Source organism: Phocoena phocoena, chromosome 17 (assembly GCF_963924675.1).
Source record: "Phocoena phocoena chromosome 17, mPhoPho1.1, whole genome shotgun sequence".
Classification (NCBI taxonomy): domain Eukaryota; kingdom Metazoa; phylum Chordata; class Mammalia; order Artiodactyla; family Phocoenidae; genus Phocoena; species Phocoena phocoena.
The window spans coordinates 70,830,651-70,835,712 of NC_089235.1; the positions used below are offsets into that span (position 1 = coordinate 70,830,651).

A 5,062-nucleotide genomic window follows, 5' to 3' on the forward strand; every position below is an offset into this window, starting at 1 on the left:
TTGCCAAAGTAACATCAGTGCTCTTCACAGAAGGCCGAGAAACTATGAATAAGTAAAAAGGAGGCAGAAGAAAAAAGAACTCACATGTTTCCTGGCTGTTTCTTCTGGAAATTGTCCACTTACCCATTGATAATCTTCATGATTTTACCTCATCAATTTGCTCTAGGACCACGTTCTTTACACTCACAGTTGTGGTCGACATCTTTTTTTCCCTTCCCAATTTGTTGTCAGTGTATTTTGGTTTTTTTTGTTTGTTTGTTTGTTTGTTTGTTTGTTTGCGGTACGCGGGCCTCTCGCTGTTGCGGCCTCTCCCATTGTTTAGCACAGGCTCCGGACGCGCAGGCTCAGCAGCCATGGCTCACGGGCCCAGCCGCTCCGCGGCACGTGGGATCTTCCCGGACCGGGGCACGAACCCGTGTCCCCTGCATCGGCAGGCGGACTCTCAACCACTGCGCCACCAGGGAAACCCTGTCAGTGTATTTTGAAAAATGTTTTTGGCTCTAGGACTTACCCAGCAGGCAATGCTTCTGTCTTGGGTCAAAATGGCGAGCAGGCCTGCCATTGCAGCATCAAGCAGGTGGCTGGAGGGTATTCGATGCTTCTGGATTCGATAAACTGGGCTTAATGCAAGATGATACAATATATGAGAATGACGACGCAAAAGAGGCCATAAGAAGGCTTCCTGAGAACCTTTATAATGACACAGTGTTTCACATTAAGCGAGCGCTGGACCTGATCTTGCCTACAGAGCAGTGGACAAAACATGAGGAGGATAAATTCTACCTTGAACCACATCTGAAAGAGGTTATTTGGGAGAGAAAAGAGAGAGAAGGATGGGCAAAGAAATAATCATGTAGTCTAAATCTGTGGATGCAGCTGTCCTAAAGTAGTTTTATGAAGTTGGTTAAACCTGAAATGTACAATGTAGAATTATCTGGGCTGTAAATGTATTACTTTAAATAAATATCTATTATAATTATTGTTGGAAAATAAAAGAAAAATGTTTTTGGAAGTTGGAAGTGGCTGCCTAGATTTTAGTGGACTGATCCTTTGCCCTGCAGAGACCCACTTGCTGCCCAACCGGCAGTGACAGGCAGACAGACATTGACATTGGCCATAGCAAGTTTTCCTTCATGGATGTCGAGGCTCTTCTTAACCAGCATGACCTGGAAAAAGCAGTTCTGCCCTTGGAGGTCCCAGTGAGCCAGTCGGCAATGCCATTGCCATTTATTATCCTTCCCTGGGAAGGGCAGGGTTCTGCTTGGGAGCTGAGAGCCAGGACTACAGAGCCTGGAGATTCACCCTGGTCCTCAGAGCCTGTTGTGTAAGCCCGGGATGGAGTTGAAAGGAAACGGTCCCGCAGCATCTCTCTCCATGCACGTAACTCTATTCAGGTTCCATTGGCTGGAGAGCTGAAGTCATCATCACAAGGACAATGTGTGTGGCTGGAGGGCCACCAGCTGCCTAGATTCCTCAGGGTTGCCTTGCTGCTTTCGTGTCCACCTTAGGAAGTAGGCAGAGCAGGTGAGTAGGAGTCTACCTTACAGATGAGAAAACTGAGGCTCAGGTGGACAGCACCAGCTCTGGGACTAGAACCTGAGCTCCGGTGAGCTTTCATGATGAGAGGTGAGATGCTGGGTGTGGGGAGCCACGGTGTGGGGAGGGGGCCGCCTGAGAGTTTGGAAGAGGAGGAGAGAGGAGACAGAGGCGTCTGTGGGTCCCCGGGCTGGAGACACGGACTCCACCTACTTTGCTCATTTTCTGCATCAGTTCTGTTCTCCCTCTGTTCCCTAGGGCCACCCTTGCCTCAGTCCCAGCTGTAAAAACAATGGGGGCACACACAGGACATTGTGGGGGAGTGAGGACACACACTATACATGCTTAACCATGAAACCCAGAAGCAGGCCCATTACCTAGGAACACAAGTCCACGATCTCTGTCACTGCCAGACAATAGTCCCAAGGCATAGCTGATGTGATCAGAAAGGAGAAAGCAATAAAAGCAGTAAACATTAAAGAGGAGGGTGACATTACTTGTAGATATGACTTTATACTCACAGCACCCAGGATATTCTATTAGAAAACATTGCCAACAATAGAATTCAGTAAGATGTCTGGGTGAAAAAGTCAGTATCTTCCAAAATAAGAAACAGACAGAAAAATATAATGGAAGAAAGAAGTCCATTTTGAATAGCTACAATCAGATTACATATCCAGGAATATAGTTATCAGGTTATGTGTAAGATGTCAATGAATAAAATTTGAAGATGCTACTAAAGAACATACACAAACATGCGAATAAATGGAAAAATATCTGTAAGAGAGGAAGCTGCATACTACATGTTTGCCAGCTGGCTCTAGATTAATATTTAAATTTAGCATAATCCCAGTTGAAAAATAGGATATATTTCTGGAATTAAAGATATTAAAGTTTATGTGGAAAAAGAAATAGATGAGAATAATCAAATTCTGAAAAATAAAAGGTGGTCTAATCCTGAAAGACATTAAAATATATTATAAAGCTAACATAAATTAAGCAGTTTGGTAATGGCGCATGAATAGACAGACCAATAAAACAGTGTGAAAAGTACAGAAATAGATCCAAATATTCATAGAAATTTACTTTATGATTAAGAGGACATTTCAAATCGGTGGGAGAAAAGGAGATTATTTAATAAATGGTGTTATGTTTAGACAAATGGTAGCCATCTAAAACAAAGTTCAGATTCCTTCTTAGATCCTCATACCCAAATAAATTCCAGATGGAGCAAAGATTTAAATGGAAAAAAAGACCCTCACCATAAAAGTATTAAAAGAAAACATGGAGATTTCATTTAAATAATATCCAAATGGGGAAGGACTTTGTCTTTTTAAACATGACACAAAACCCAGAATCCATATAAGAAAAGAAGACTGACACATACGCTATCACAAAATTAACATATTCTGCCTTGCAAAAATGACTATAAAGCCAAAAGATGAACAACACACTTGGCTGAAAAAAAAAGTTTCCAACATGTGAGGCGCAGAGATCTAATTTCCTTAAGACCTTTATAAATTCCCACAGATGAAAAAGGCAAAGGACTAACGACCCAAAAGGAAAAAGCAAAGGGCTTGAGCAGAGACTTCCAAGTTCATAGAAAAATAGATAACAGCGGCCTTTAAACACAAGAAAGGGGGCTTACTCTCACTGCTAAAAAAATGCAAACGAAAACTCCTACAAGGTGCACTATCTACCTATTAAGCTGGCAAAAAAAAAGAGACGTTTGTTCACACATTAAGGGTGAGAAACCAGCACTCTGCAGCATTGCTGGGGGAGTGCAATATGGGAAAACCTCTTTGCAAGACCGTTTAGCGATGTCTCGCAAAATAAAAACCGCCACTAACCCTTGACCTAGCAATATCACGTTCCAGAGCTTATCCTACACATACATGCACACATTTGCTTAGTGACATATGTATAAGGATATTATTAGTAGGAAAAGATTGGAAATAACTGCTGTGTATATCAACAGAGGACCAGTTAGAGAAGTACCGTGTACTCTTACAGTGAAATACTCTGCAACCTTTAGAAGCACTGTGACAGCTCTAAAATGACATGGAACAAATTTCCAAATGTACGGACTCTATGGAATCGTCTACAGCCAGGACTTCCAAACTTTTTTGACCATAACTCACTGTAAGAACTATATTTTACATCACAAACCGGTTCATCCATTCATTCATTGGTTTGTTGTTTCATTCATTTTCTTTCAACAAATATTTCTTGAGTAACCACCACATTTTCGGACACTGAAATAGGCATTGAAGAGACAGCAGTGAGTAAAACAGATAAAAAAAAAAAGTCTCTGCCATCGTGGAGCTTACAAATATATATAAGAACACAAACTGTTTAATGTGGAAACAAGCAAAACTCTCCTGACAGAAGGCAAATCAGCGGTTGCTGAAGACGGGGGAAGAGATTGATTTTAGAGAAGCACGAGGGTACTTTCTGGGGTGGTGGAAATGCCCTATATCTTGATTGTGATGTGGTCACATGACTGAATGCATTTGGTAAAACACATCAAATTTTACACTTAAAAAAAGTGAATTTTTATTATATGCAAATTATACCTCCACAGGCTTGATTAAAAAAAAAACTGAAACAGAAGTGTCATGGAACAATACTTCATCTTTCCATATTAGATGTCCTAGCCTCTGCTCCATCCCATTTCATTCTTTTTCAGTAAACAAAACAAACAAGATCACACCTATGCTGACCTGATCAATTGATTTTATAACATTTTAATGCATCATTATCCATAGTTTGAAAAATTGTGATCTATATTTGTTACTGTGAGTATAAGTAAAACCTGGTGAATCTCATATACGGGCATATATATTAACAGAAAGTCTGATATATGTGTATATGTATATATGTGTGTACGTGTGTTGTGCAAATATATACAAATATTAGCATAGCAATGAACTGCTGATTGGAAACTGAGAGCCTGAGGGTCAGGGAAAGGAGCAAGAATTTGATTTTACTAGACACGCTTTTGGAGTATTTAACTTTTTAAAACCATGAGTATATGTAAGTTTTTAGAATATATTTGAAATGTTGAAAAGAAAAGGGAAAAATCCCGAGAGCAGAATTGGGTTTGAATTATAAACTACCTGTGTGACAGTGGGCAAGTTGCTTAACATCTCTGGGCTCTTTTTCCCTTGTCTGTACTATAACAATGTTGGTCTATATGACCCTTAGGCCCTAGCCTCTTAGATATTCCCGTTGTCCTTGAGTCTGAGTCAACCCCATCTACTGGGGCATATTGAATTATTCAGTAGAAGGAAAGGAAGTGATAGAGCCGTTCTCCATATCAGCAAACACTGAGCACCCACAACATGCAAAGTACCAGGCTAGAATCTAGGGCTACAGCGTCTGCCTCAGTAGTCTAGTGAAGAAACAGCCACACGTACGTAAAGGACGCTGCCATACCTCAGGTGGTATTGACCTGTTCACAAAATGCTCCTGGTCACAGAGGAGGGAGACTTCATCTTTACCTGGACGGATTAAGAAGAGCTTT

The 5,062-nt window shown here is 41.0% G+C and overlaps 1 pseudogene; it reads left to right on the forward strand.

Moving 5' to 3' along the window:
* The first annotated feature begins 542 nt into the window (after positions 1–542).
* LOC136137282 (cytochrome b-c1 complex subunit 7 pseudogene) lies at positions 543–849 on the forward strand (annotated as a pseudogene).
* The last annotated feature ends 4,213 nt before the right edge of the window (positions 850–5,062 follow it).